Below are 15,767 nucleotides of genomic sequence, written 5' to 3'. Positions count from 1 at the left end.
TTGTCAAGTCCACTTTTTTTTTCGTAGTAAAGAACTCAAATTGAAGAGCTCACTGCACAGAGACATGGGGAGTACAAAAGGACATAGGCCCATCCATGGGAATAGAAAAAAGAAAACTTGTTTGCACCAGGTCTGCAACAACCTCATGGTGATCACTTTGAACGTACACAACAAGATGATCCAACGAACATACCACAAATTGAATTCAAATTGGCATGTTAGAAATGGAAAATTCAAACTCAAATCTATTTTCCCAACTTCATCAGAGAAGGATGAAGAGAATTTCCAGCAAATATATTGGATATCTGGACAATCAAATAATCCCATTGTACTTTATTGTGGCACATTTTGAGCTTGTTTTCTGTTTGATACTCTTGACAAAATAGATGGATATTGTCTGGGTCCCTGAATTTTTCCACTGTACTTTATTGTACCCTATGTTACGATCTTTTTTTTTTTTCCTGTTTGATATTCTGGGCACACATAGATGGATAGATATGTTGGGAGAGAGAGTGTACCAATTAATGGAGTTCTTACCCAAGAGGACCACCTTAGGAGGATGGTGAACACAAACCTTGAGGTGGAAAGGGGCAGAACATCCATACATCAGAGTTGAAAAATAGTTGCATCTCATATTTTCTCCTGAGTATTCAAGAAGTGGGTTTCTGATTCAGCATGATACAAGTTCCCTTTAGAAATTTATGCCAAGTGTATTAATAGTGTAATACTTAATGAAATCAGAGTGTTCCTCTATAGAGGAATCTGGTCTTGGTTTTCTGATGTAGTCCGGAATGGAGGCTTCATACTTCATGTTTGCCTCATTATTTTCACCCATACCCGTCAATGTATCAACCTGTTCATCTGTCCATTCATCTAGTTTAATTGATAAAACCTGCATCATAAGCATCATATGAATGTACAAATTTTTATACAAGCATGCAAACTTTATTATGCTGTAGCTCAGACAAAATTGTGGCTTAAGGGGGAGAGCATAAATACATTTTGGAGCATGAATACTTCTCAACTCCTGATTTATGGATCAAATAGGGTTTTCATACTAGTATCAACCATCTGGCCCTTACGCTGGCCTGAGCAGCAGATTCAGCCATATGGTTTATTATGTTGCCTTATAGAAACTGTGCTGACAAAGCAAACAGACAAATTAAGACAGCATAGCATTTACTTGATACTCTTAAATCCTGTCACAGAAGAGATAGGGTAACAAGGCTACACTGTAATAGGTTTTTTGGTAGCTCTTATAGTGTTCTTGTAATGGATATAACATTTATAAATGCTCATATTCCAATCACAGGATGCTTAACTGGTGAACTGTCATCAAGATGTGCTTGATGTAGGAAAATAATTGACTCATTAAGGTCCCAATTTAATTGTATCTTACTAAATTAATTTGATTAATTAAGAGGAGTTGATAGTAGTTAAAATTGACTCATCTCAATTTTAACTTTACCTTATCATTTCAATTATAAAAGTATATTTGTTATAAATATAATTTTTTTTTAAATGTTAAGTAAAATAATATTAGGAGCTCATTAGAATCTAAAAATAATAAAAAGAAATATTATTCATGTACTTCATGGTTTATTTTCATGCACTTGCAATTTTTACTATAAAAAAAAAATTGATAATCTATTAGCTTCAAGCTGACATGTGTTCTTTATAAACCCAAATCAATGAAGAGAGATAGTACATTACCATCAGATAGTAGAAATTGTAGTATAAGAGACATTGTCGGACATTGAATTAAATTTCCAAATGAATTAAATTGTAGTTTTTATTGTTTTTGATGGAGTTGGAAGAGATTCAACAACCAGATTTTATTGTTTTTGAGCACTGGAAACATATTCCTTATCCTTATGTATGTGTCCCTGATGTTGTTTGCAGCCATGCTTTTGTATGATGGGAGTGAAATTCTGGTGGAAGTTGCTAGTGCTAGAATTACTGGTGTGGTTTTTCTACCTTTGCTTGGCTCTCTTCTTGATGCTATTATAAGTATTGGTGAGATTGATTTAAACCAATAGCTCTTTTGAAATTTATAACTTCTTTAGAATTTATGGTTCCACATCTAAACCCATTTGTTGATTTCAAATAAATATATATATATATATTCCATTTCGGAACCTTCTCTCACTTCAGCAATTGCCATTTTCTAGACCTAATACCATGGACTTAAATTTCCCAATTAGTTAAAAAATAAAAATCAACAATATACCAAAACATCCACCATGCAATCTAATTATTTTATACACACTGATGGAATGTTTTGTTGTTGGCATTTTGAAGCATCCAAACTATGTGGGAACATAGAAATTGCTAAAAATGATAAGGTGTTGGTTGGGATCCGTTTCCTAACTGGATCAATTACTATGCTTGTGATGTCGTTAGGGGATCCTACATCATAGTTGGCAGGTGTGATCTTGAAAATTCAGGTTGAGTGGGTTCCTTCCCTAGTTTGCTTTTTGAAGCTTAATTTGGATAGATGTTTCTTAATAAAATGGGTGTTTGAGAACATAGTTGGATATATCCATCTTTTCTATTCTGATAGCTAGGGTTGAAAGTAAGGACCATGTAGATCCCAATTTAAACTATTTAAGGAATTGGTCAGTTATGGGAGATGTTGTAAGCTCAGGCACGGAGCTTGACTCAACCCCTAGGTTTTGGAAAATATAGACTGTTAATTGGTTGCTGCAAAATCAAGTTTGGCCTTTTCATATGGAGTACTAGTAGCTGCTTCCATTTTAATATGATCCGGTAGGCTACTGACACAATGCTTCACCTTTTTGCTTCTCTTGTAGAAAAATGTAGAAATTCATTTCAGGGAAGCTGAAGGTATCAAAATTGATACAGAAAATAAGAAAGTTTATTGTAATACTCTTGGTGTAGTGGAGAATTGTCATTTCTTGAAGGTAACTTCTGTGGAAATCTTATTATTCAAAACTTTTTTTTGCTACAAAATGCTCTGCTTTCTTTGGGAAGATGCTAAACATGGAAACATACAGTATCACAGAATGTTGATATCCTCGGGAGTTTTCTGATGGGAAGCAATTTAGTTAATACATGGACTCATATTTGTCATTGCTATTTTCTTTTGCAGGAAATACAAGATGCTCAGAGGATTCATAGGAGTGTTATTGACTGCTTTGAATGTTCTACTACTTTATAGGGACTTTTGCTATGATTTTTGAATGATATTTTGGAATTTCACTTGAATTGTGTATATAAGTTTTAATAATCCCATTGATTCTATGGGTTTTGGCTACACAAAACCTCTTTAGGCATTATATACTACCTAATATCTATTTATACCACTAAAAATGGACCATATGAAGAATAGTTGAATTTTAGTTGGGTTGGAATATGATATAATATCATATTAAATTTTAATATTTGATTTTTAGCTAGGTTGCATTCTCCAAATGTTGTCAGGAAAAGGCTCCACCACTACTTGTGCTCTGTCCCCCTTCAGATTTTTAGCTGGCTAGCAATGGTACAAAAGGTTGCATTTGATAAATTCCAAAAATAAAAAAATAAAATTGAGAATCTATAGTTGCAGCCAAATCTTAATTGCAACTAAATAAAAAATTACATCTTTTAGTGGGGGTTACTTGTAAATGCAATTAAATCAAACTTTTAGTTGGGGTCATTTATAAATGCAACTAAATCAAACTTCTAGTGGGGTCCTTTTCAAATGCAACTATAAGAATGCATTTCCTGTACCTCACTTCCACCCACCACTTATGTTTTAATTCTCACGACCATCCTTACAATGACAACTATAAGTTATAGTTGCACCACCTATGGCTACACTGTGTTGCCGTCAATTTGGCATGCAACCATATATTGTAGTCACACCAATTTTATTTTTTACTGGGTTCGTTGGCCCCTACTATAAGTGATTCTTATTGTAGTGGTTGTTGATTTTAATAATCCCATGTGTTAAAAATCTTTGTTCTAATTTTATTTGATTAGTTTATCATTCATCTTGAGGTTTGAGTGTTTATAAAAATTTATTTGGTTAGTTTTTAAGTCATCTTTAGGTTTTAATATTTTAGTTTGCCGATATAAGTGATCCCATGTGTTAAAGATCTTTGTTTTAATTTTATTTGATTAGTTTATCATTCATATAAAGTTTTGAATAATTATAAAAAATTATTTGGTTAGTTTTTAATTCACCTTTAGGTTTTAATATTTTAGTTTGTTAATATAAATGATCATCTGTGTTAAAAATCTTTGTTTTAATTTTGTTTAGTTAGTTTATCTTTAACTTTAGGATTGAGTGTTTATAAATATCTATTTAGTTAGTTTTTAATTCACCTTTAGGTTTTTATATTTTAGTTTGTTGATATAAATGATCCCATGTGTTAAAAATCTTTATTTTAATTTAGTTTGTTTAGTTTGTCATTCATCTTTAGGTTTGAGTGTTTATATATATATATATATATATATATATATATATATATATATATATTTCCGTTTGGTTAATTTTTCTTTTGTCTTTAGGTTTGAGTGTTTATGGATATTTGTTTGTTTAGTTTTTAATTCATCTTTAGTCTTAAGAGTTTTTATAATTTTTTAGTTTGTCAATATAATTAATCCCATGTGTTAAAGACCTTATTTCAAATTTGTTTCAATTGAATCCTATTTATTTGATTTAGAAAATTAGTTAGATTGAATAAAGTAATTGTCTTGATTGAATGTTATTTATCTCTTTTAGAAATCAGAATAGTTCGAATAAAATAATTGTTTTAATAGAATTTTTTTTATTTGTGTTTTAAAAAAATTAAATATTTCAAATAGAATAATTGTTTGAGTTTTGATCCTTTTAAAATTATCTAATTGCCATTTTGGATTGATAAAACAAACCTTTTTTCTTTCATCAAAATGAATTTTCTCCATCATAGATGTGACTCCTTGATTCCAAATGAAATGTAGCCAAAAAGGGGAATCCAATTTAATGTTTCATGTTTTCAAATCCTTTTAAGTTAGAAATAAAAAATATCTATTTTGTATCCAATGTTTTGGATTTATTAATTCATGTGGCTCCTTTTGCTTTCCTAAAATCATTTTCAACGGAATTTAAATCATTTAAAAACTTTTTAAAAAAAATAAAAAATAAAAAAATTCATTCTAGATTTTTAGGGTAAAGATCTCACTTTCTTTTAAAAATATACAACTCAGTTTTATCCAAGTTGCATTCATTTTTCTTAGTTTTCCAAAACTTTGTTTTCTTAACATAGTTTTGAACTTATGCCCCTAAGCTAATGGGAATACATAGGTTAAACTTATGAATATTGAATGAGGGCTTGATAGAACCCCTATATGAAAGAAAAAGAAAGAAAGAAAGAAAGAAAAAAAAAAACTCATCTTTGACATCAGCTTCAACTCAGCTAGGGACCTTTCACGAAAAAAAAATTGTTTTGATTATTTTGGAGTGTTTTAAAAATTTTCAAAAAAATTGAATGATGTTCTTCACTCTTTGGACTTGATTTTGGAATGTTACTCAAGTTAAAACGCTTTCCTCAAAGCTAAGTTATGATCATCTTTTTCAGCATGTTTTGTTTAGGCCTACTTATGTACACCCGAGAGACCTTTGCAAAATTAAATTTTTTTTATCTTTTTGATTTAAATGAATATTTTTTTTCCAGATTCTTGATTCTTAAAATTGAATTTTGACACAAAATATTAAAAAATACATTTTCTTGACAAATTCTCACCTACTGCTCATGATTGATTTTGGACAACTGATAAGTTTGAGCGTTTTAAAAATACTTTCAAGTACTCCCTATTTCTTCTGTAAACTAGGCACCTTAAAGTACATGTAGGATTTTTCGTATGATTTTAGGAGACCTTCGAATATTTTTACAAATTCACTTTATGTGTATCACCATTTTCTACCCACTTCTAGATCTTTTATAACTTTTGGGTGTTTTTGCTTAAATTTGTATCTTGAATGAATGTTTGGGATTTTGTATGTCGTTCTAGACATGTACGAGATGTTTCATGAAAATTTTTGTAATTAAATTCCACTTTTAGATTTTTTTTTAGGATTTGTTTTGTAAAAACTCCTATTTTGATTGCATGCTGGAGTTTCTATATAATATGTAACTTATCTTTCAATGTGGAATTAATTGATATCTTTACTTAATCTTGGATTTGGTATTGTAATATAGACATAATGAGATGTTGTGTGGTTTTTCTCATATTGAAATAATGTCTCTAAATATTTGTTTAGGATTTTGCAAGTGAATTTGACTGTTTTGCCCTTTTGCTGCATGTTTTGTCTTAATCACTAATTTTGTATCTTTGACACTCATGAAAATTAGTTTAGCTTTAATAATGACTTGTATTGCATGTCCTACATGATAGTTGTTTCCTTATATTTCTACCATTTCATTTCAGTTGTATATATACCATGTATATTACGGTTTATTGTCATAGTTATTTGTTATTCTTCTATTTATTATTACTATTTGTAAGCTAACCCTCTTCTAGTTGTATGGAAGCGCATTGCGGGTTGTGTATGCTATTCAAATATATCCCTTGCACTTTCCACTTCTTTAATTTTATAAATATGTAGACCCTTTTTATGTGCTTTCTAATGCATGGTATTGTTTTGATTGCTTGATTGTTTGAATGGATAGAATGCATGTTGTATGTTGGATTATATTGTCAAACTAACTTTGATGTTTTCATGAAAGAACTTTGGGTTGTAGCTTAGGTACCTCCTATCTTCCTTTCTCTTGTGATTAATTTCTTTGGTATATTTATTAGGATATAATAGCATATATATTGTTTGCCTTTAGACTTGATTACCTTTGCTTTATTTGGTATTCCTGATTTATTGATTAATTGTCATGCTTCCTTTAACCTAATAAGTAAAAACCTATTTTTTTAAAAGAGGTGTTATCTTTTTAAGGTACTTTCTTGATAGATAACCTCGTTCTCGGACCTAGACTTGGGTTTTTCAATGACACAATTTTCCAAAAGTTTCAGGAGTCATTTTTTCTTAGGGTTTTAGTTTCTTATTTTATTTTCCCTTAAAATATATATATATAAAAATAAGTAGTGACTTCGATTTTTTATAAAATATAATTTTTGATCTTAGAAAGCGAGTTTTGTCAACAAGTGGGGATGCAATGAAAATGCAAGTCCATAGATATAGGAAAAATATTACAATATGTATCATATTTGGTAAACTTTTACTTCTCTTGTTAGATTGTATAGTTAGTAAATACGCACAAGTGGTTTAATAAACTGGATTGTATGAAAATTATCTCTTTTCTTAGTGACAACCTGGTTACTCTGTTAGGTGAGAACTTAATTAGAAAAATTTCTTATATTTACAATTTTGTAACATTTTGGGTGGAGCTAGGCACAATTATTTCTTCCGTGAATGATGGTATGAATGTAGAAAATTTTCTCATACTTATGAACTTTCTACCTCCTTGGTCTGGATAAGTTTATAGGTTTATGAGACTTCTGTGACATTATTGGCCACTTGTCCTTTTTTTTTTTTTTTTTTTTTTTGAGAAAAATGTCTCTTTGATAGCAACTGGTCATGTCCTTCACCATGTGCAAAGTTCCATATGATTTTGACATAATATGCCTTGGTAAGACTACATTGGAGAATGTAGAATTATAAACATCTGTTGTCTTTTTTATTTAAAGGGCTGTTAGTGAATCTTTATGCATTTAGATCTAAGATTCATTATTTTGAATTTTTCCATTGCATAGATTTAGAGACCCCGAGGATTGTAGCAACTTACACCTTAACAATCTAGGGCTTGGAATGGATTTTTCAAGAATTCAAACATTCACCTCATTGCCTTCATTATCAAGTTTATCACAATCTTATTTAAGCTTGAGTTTACCAATAGATCTTCTAGACCATCCAATTTTAATAATGGTCCCCATTCAAATTCTACTGAATTCTAGAGCCTTTTTTCTTGCGTTTCTAAGAAAAAAATCATATAGACCTTCTAATGTGGATAGGTATTGCCTTATTGCCATCAAAATAGGTTGGATTGTTAATTGAATACCCAATCCTCTATGGTCCCATAACTTGGATCTAGCAAGATTGAAAACTTTTGATTTTTACAAATTTTTCCTACTATGATATCAATTGAAAGTTAATAGGTCTTGTTATGAACCTAAATCTTATTCTTTTAAGATTTCTCTTTTAGAATATGAGAAAAAAGGTGACAACAACTACACAAATAGACAATGATTTATATGAAAAACCACCATAAAGTCTTCCAAAGACCTTAGAGATGTAAAAATCATAGGGTCCAAATAGTACAAAGTACTAATCAACTATTGTAAGAAATTAACAAATTTACTTGGTAGATGTTATCTCTAAGTCTGACTCCCCAATATCTATGTCAATTGTCATGTCCATAAAACAATACATGTACCTACTCATGAATACCTCAACACCTAAGGGGATGTGGATCTCTCTCACAAACCCAAGTGCATGAAAAAATAAACTAGTTGAGAGTTTCTTAATATGAGAAAAGTTGATGATATGTCTTTTTCAAAATATTCACATAAAAAAGAAAAAGCTTTTTTAGGCAAAGTATTTATAGAGACAAAACCCTAGTGGATAGAAATCTAAAATTTTCAATTAAAAAAGGATTTTCTAAAAAATAGAAAAAGCTAAACTAAAATTTGTCTTGTGTGCTTGAGTACTTATTAGGAGTGTTTGCACACTTCCAATGCTTGAGCCATTATTGCAAGTGCCAAGTTTGAGTGCTCAAGTTTATTATTTAAGAAACTTAAAACTTTATACTTAATTAAAATACCTTAATATCTATATTTATTTATGTCATCCTTTGTTGATTATATAACAACTTTGAGTCTTCAATAGAGAATAAGACACAAAAAACTAGAAAAGTCTTAAGGCATGATGAACGGAATAAAATTGTCAATTTAAACTCAACAACTTAGTGTGCTAACAGATATATTATGAATGTGAGATACATTTTATGGAAATGATTGAAACATATTCCTAAACACAATGAACCAAATAGGAATTGTCAACTCTCTTAATTACACGCCTTCTAGATTTAAGCATTATTTCTTTGATTGTGGCTTACCAAATCCTTTAATTACGGGCATAGAAAATGCTTGTATCAATGCCTTGATTTACAAAGTCTGTTTCCTTATCTCTAAGAATTTCAATTCTTCTTAACCCAAATAACAAGAAATGAGAAGACAGAAACACCTTTTCTGTGCTCCACCATCTAAACCTTTTAACTTCTTGATGCATGATTTCCATATAAATCATTTATATAGTAATTTTAATTGATGGGATGTATATAGAATATTAAATTATACCATTAGATTATTCATAATAACCTCTCATTCTTATAATTAATTGCTTTAACTATTAATGGATTTTCAAGATGCGTCAATGATATTCTCTTATCATCATCACTATTATTTTGAGAAAAATATGCAATCATATAGATCTTTTTCTTTAAACATAACATATATGTATTATATTTATTAAACTTTTACTTCTTTTGTTAGATTATATTGTTGGAAAATACACTGTGAGTGGTTTAATAGAAATTTTCTAAAAAAGAGTTTCCATGTAGTGCATGATTTATAAGAGTTCAGCAGATATTGTATAACACTTGATGTAAGTTAAGAAAATGATCTCTTTTCTAGGTGATAACATGGTTACTTACCCCATTAGGTGAGAACTTGATTAGCAAATTTTCTTATATTTACAATTTTCTAACCTTTTGGGTTGAGCTAGGCACGATTATTTCTTCCGTGAATGATGGTATGGATGTGGAAAATTTTCTCATACTAATGAAATTTCTACCTCCTTACACGGGACAAGGTCATAGGTTTATGAAAATTCTATGACATTATTGGTAACTTGTCATCTTTTATCTAGAAAAAGTCTCTTTGATAGGGATTGATCAACTCCTTCACCATGTGCAATGTTTAATATCATTTTGACCTAATATGCGCCCATGAAAGACTTTGGAAGATATAAAATAATTACAAACATTTGTTTTCTTTTTTATTTGAAAGTTGAGCATACTAATAAAATTTTTAATTTGCAATATCAAAATTGACTCTCAAATTATTTTAAGTAAGATGAAAATTAGTTCTAAAAAAAGTTGTGGGAATCATTATTATTGAATAGAAATAAATTTAATAAAAATTTATATTTACAAGATTTCTCGTCAATGACTTTTTTTTTCTTTAGTATGCATCTGATTTCATGTTGTTCTCCTGCATTATTTGCTGAAATTAATTGCTTACGATAATGGGCCCACTTACTTTCAATTAAGTTACCTACTTTCTTTGGTATTAAGAAGAAGACTCTTCAATGTCCAACCCATTCTTCTATATAACCATTCTTCTATATATTTGGCTTCAATCAAATAAACAAGCAAAAACAAAGGTATTAGGTGAGGTTTTACTCCACAATAGTAAGTTATCTCTTATGTGTTTCTTTGTGTATCTCTTCAAAAGCCCATGATTGATTTATGAGATGATTACAATTATATTTTTTTGGTATATATTTAAGTTCTTGTACTAGTTAGGCTTTTTTAAATGTTATTAGATCGATTTCCCTTGTTTAAATATGTTGCTTAAATAAGTTATTTGACTCTATGCACTTGTTTTTAAAATTTGGGTTATGTTTTTCATATAAACTTTTAGTTTAATTTAATAAAAACAATTAACCACATATTGACTCTATTTTCTTACAGGTGTTCCTAGCTGGATGGAAAATCATATGAGGATAATTTCAATTATTGGTTTTATTTTAGTTAGTTTGTGCATAATAAGAAAAGAAGTTTCTTGTAACAGTGATATACATTTCAACACTAACCTAGAATCTGATTGGGATGTTCTTATTGACATTAAAAATGGCATCAAAGATCCCAACAATCAGCTTTCATCATGGAAAGGAAGTAATTATTGTCAATGGCACGGAATCGACTGTGAAAATGACACTAGAGCTATTGTTTCAATTGATCTCCGTAATCCATATTCTCGTTGGAATGCATATAACAATTGGAGCTTGATGAGCTTGTCTGGGAGATTAGACCTTCATTGATAAAACTTAGGTCCTTACAATATCTAGACTTGAGTTTCAACTCATTTGATGACATCCCGATTCCTCAATTCTTTGGGTCTTTGAAGAATTTACAATATCTAAACCTATCGTATGCCGGATTTAGTGGTGCAATTCCTTCAAATTTGGGAAATCTTTCTAACTTGCAGTATCTTGATCTTTCTTCCCGACTTCCTTATTTATTTGCCAACAATCTTGAATGGATGGTTGGCCTTGTGTCTTTAAAGTATCTTCATATGAATGGTGTTGACATGTCAATGGTAGGATCTGATTGGGTGGAGGTATTAAATAAACTTCCTTATATAACTGAATTGCATCTATCAGGCTGTAATCTTTTTGGCTCAATTTCATCTCCGAGCTTTATTAATTTTACTTCACTTGCTGTTATTAGCATTAGTTACAACAATTTTGATTCTAAGTTCCCTCAATGGCTTCTAAACATTAGTAGCCTTGTATTCATTGATGTAAGTTTCAATTACATATACGGAATGATTCCACTTGGTCTCATGGAGCTACCCATTTTGCAATACTTGGATTTATCTTGGAATAGAAATCTAAGAGGCAGCCTCTCTCAACTATTTAGCAAGAGTTGGAGAAAGATAGAAGTTCTCAATTTGCGTAGAAGTAACTTATATGGTAAGCTTCTAACTAGAATAGAAAGTTTTAAGATTTTATGTGAATAGAATGGTAAATAATTATAATATTTTTTTTTATTATCTTTATTATTTTTTAATCAAATTAATTATTATTTCCTTTTTGTGATATAGGTGCCATTCCAAGCTCCATCAGAGACTTTTGCAACTTAAAATACTTGAATATGAAGGAGACTGGCTTGTCAGGAAAGCTACCCGAATTTCCCAATAAAACTAGGGGCTGTGATTCTGAAAGTCCTTTGCCTAACTTGACATATTTGGACTTGTCTTATAATAAATTAAGTGGGAAATTGCCTGAATGGATAGGTCAACTTCAAAATCTCGTGGATCTCCACTTGTCCCATAACTTCCTTCAAGGTACCAATCTGAATTTTTCTATGGTAAAGTCACATATTGTGGAATATTACTTTTTTCAACATGCAATAATAAATAAAAATAAGTTTTATTTATTATTTTCCACTATTGAGTATGTTGAAATAAGTTGTTTATTCTGATCAAACATCCTTGACCATGTTGAATTACTTTTTGTTTTTGTTTTTGTTTTTTTAATTGTACTTCTATTCTTATTACTTATGCATAACTTTCTTTATATTATTTATATTCAATTTCAATATGATATTCCTACCTAATCAAGGAAAGACAAATTGATCACTAATATTGAACAATTAGCTATATATATAATATAAGTAACATATTGCATGTTGAGACATCATAGTGTTGCACCCTTGGTATTTTCCCACTAAAGACTCAGGTTAAATCCCCATCCTTCCATGCCCTTTAAATAGCTTTTAGCCTTTTTTTTTTAAAAAAAGAAAAAAAAACAAAAGGTCCTTTGTGAATCTCTCAGAAAATGAGTGACCCAAAGGTCCCAAACTACCATATAAAAAGCCACTCTGGAGTGCAGCAATCAACTCAATTCAAAGATTTGTGAAAGGGCATCAATTTGGGCTATTAATTTGGTGGGCTTTAAGAAAAAAGTTAAAAGTTAGTTGAACATTGGGCTTGTGAACATAGGCATTCAAAAGCGGTTTTTTTTTTTTTTTTTGAGTTGAACCAACCAACCCAACTCACTGATCTAGCAATTGAACCCCATTGGGCTGACCAGTTCAATGTCAGTTCAACTCTATTCTAGCCCAGTTGGGGCTGACCGGTTTGATGTCAGTTCAACTCTATTTTATCCCAATTAGGTGAATCAAATCGGATCAAAGTTCGGTCGACGGTCTGACTAGTTGAATCAACCGATCTAGTTTGATCAATGATTTGACTGATTGAACTAGTTACTCCAATCCGATTTTTAAAACATGTAAATATGTCATTAGCTTTGAATTGGTTTTTCATTTTAGAAATTTGAATAAAAAGAAATAATAAATTTATTGCTATTTGTTATATTAGCTATATATTTTCATCCTCCATCTTCAAACATCAACATTTTTCAAAGTAGTTTATTTTCTATATAGAAGGGGTGCAATATCAAATTTGAATTAATCCTAATACTTCTAAAAACATCTGGATGGCTTTGCAATTAAAAATAAGGAATTTTAGGTTTTGAAGTTAATTAATCCTAAATAGATTATTTTTTCTGTTCTAAGATTAGATTGTTTAATTAATTAATTAATTAATTTTATTCTTTGTAATATTACAGGTTGGTTTCCAAACTATATTGGTAGACTTTGCCACTTACAGTTTCTTTCCATGGATAGTAATAACTTGAAAGGAAGTCTACCCAAATCCCTCGAAGGGATCCAAAACTGCGGTCCTAAGACTTTGCCTAATTTGACTACATTATGCTTGTCCAACAATCAATTCGATGGAGAATTGCCAGAGTGGTTGAGCCGACTTGAAAATCTTGTGGAACTTTCTATGTCTCACAACAAGCTCCAAGGTCCCATCCCTGCTTCTTTGGGGACACTCCAACATTTGACAAGTATATCTCTTGCCCGTAATTGACTTAATGGGAGTCTCCCAGATAGCTTTGGACAACTTTCTGAATTGTCCTACTTCGATGTGTCTTGCAATCGATTGGCCAGAAGTCTCTCTGAAGAACATTTTTCGAAGCTTATTCGTCTGAATGAATTGCACTTGGGCTCCAACTCTTTCATTTTGAATGTCAGTTCCAATTGGATCCCTCCTTTCCAGCTCTTTGAGCTTGGAATGAATTCATGTAACTTAGGTCCTTCATTCCCGACTTGGCTTCAGTCTCAAAAGAAGGTTTGGGATCTTGATCTCTCAAATGCTAGCATTTCAAGTTGCATACCAAACTGGTTTTGGGACATTTCTTCTAATATAGTGAGATTGAATCTTTCTCACAACCAGTTACAAGGTCAGTTACCAAATCCATTAAATGTTGGGCCTACTGCATATATTGATTTGAGTTCCAATCTCTTTGAAGGACCCATTCCTCTTTCAAACCAATACATACAGCTACTGGATCTATCAAACAACTTCTTTTCTGGTCCTATCCCATTGAGCATAGGTGAATTCATGCCATACTTGTCTTTCCTTTCTCTTTCGGGTAATCAAATAATTGGACCCGTCCCACCCTCCATAGGACATATGAGGATTGCTGCGGTCATTGATCTTTCAAGGAATAGTTTGGCAGGAAGCATTCCATGGACTTTGAGTAATTGCTCTCACCTAATTGTTCTAGACCTTGGGAACAACAATTTATCTGGGACCATTCCTCAATCGTTTGGTTCATTAAGATTGCTCCAGTCGCTTCACCTCAGAAATAACAAGCTTTCAGGAGAGCTCCCCTTTTCTTTCTGCAATTTATCAAATTTGGAAACCCTTGATCTCAGCTACAACAGATTGTCAGGCAACATTCCAGCATGGGTTGGAGCTGCATTCATGAATCTTAGAATTCTTAATCTTAGGTTCAATGCATTTACTGGAGGACTTCCCTTTGAGCTTTCAAACTTAAGCTCACTACATGTTCTGGACCTTGCGGGAAACCATTTGTCAGGAACCATCCCACCTACTTTTGGTGATCTTAAAGCCATGGATCAAGAGGAAACCATAAATAAGTATTTGTTATATGGGAGGTTAGCAGGGCACTACTACGAAGAAAGGTTGGTTGTGAGTACAAAAGGCCAAATTCTAGAGTATACCAAGACTCTTTCTCTGATTGTTAGCATGGATCTATCCAACAATAAGTTGAGTGGAGAGTTTTCCAAGAAACTAACAAACCTGCGGGGTTTGGTGATTCTGAACTTGTCAAGCAACTGCATCAATGGCTCAATTCCAGAAAATATTTCGTGGATGCGTCAATTAGCATCTCTTGATCTGTCAAGTAATAAGCTTTCAGGTGTTATTCCTCGGAGCATGTCTTCACTATCATATCTGGGTTATTTAAACCTATCTAACAATCATTTCTCAGGTGTAATCCCTTTTATAGGGCAAATAACAACCTTCGATGCCTGTGCTTTTTATGGAAACCCAGGTCTTTGTGGAGCTCCACTTGTTACAAAATGTGAAGGAGAGAATCAGGATCAAGGCCAAAGTACTATTGATCAAGAAGAAGAAAATGAAAATGGCTTCATTGATGAGTGGTTTTACTAGTGTTGGGTTGGGATTTGCAGTGGGTATTTTATTTCCCTTTTTTATTTTGGCCTTCAAGAGATCTTGGTGTGAAGCTTACTTTAGTTTTGTGAACAAACTAGGGTTAGCAAGAAGAGGAGCAACCAATGGTCGAAACCAAAGAGGGTGACAATAAAATGTATTTGTAATGGTATGTTTTATTTCGAGGCTGTAGAGTTTAAATACTAGAAGCCAAGGCTTTTTTGTTTTTTTTTTATCGGTTTTCTGTTATGAAAAAGCTTTGTTTAGCAATAACAAAGAGTCTGTAAATATTTTATTTTTAAAAAATGTTTAATGAAACTACACCGTGCAAAATCCATTATTGTACTTCAAAATAAACCTAAGTACTGTCCAATCGCTAAATTAATAAAAATTATTGTGGGCAACAAAATGCTTATCACATAAAGTGATATAAAATT

At 31.3% G+C, this 15,767-nt stretch overlaps 1 pseudogene; it reads left to right on the top strand.

Moving 5' to 3' along the window:
* LOC117921877 overlaps positions 1 to 15,478 on the top strand; it is a 36,500-nt pseudogene extending 21,022 nt beyond the window's left edge.
* The last annotated feature ends 289 nt before the right edge of the window (positions 15,479 to 15,767 follow it).

Source organism: Vitis riparia, chromosome 9 (genome assembly GCF_004353265.1).
Source record: "Vitis riparia cultivar Riparia Gloire de Montpellier isolate 1030 chromosome 9, EGFV_Vit.rip_1.0, whole genome shotgun sequence".
NCBI classification, from domain to species: domain Eukaryota; kingdom Viridiplantae; phylum Streptophyta; class Magnoliopsida; order Vitales; family Vitaceae; genus Vitis; species Vitis riparia.
This window is presented reverse-complemented; position numbering and strand designations above follow the sequence as displayed.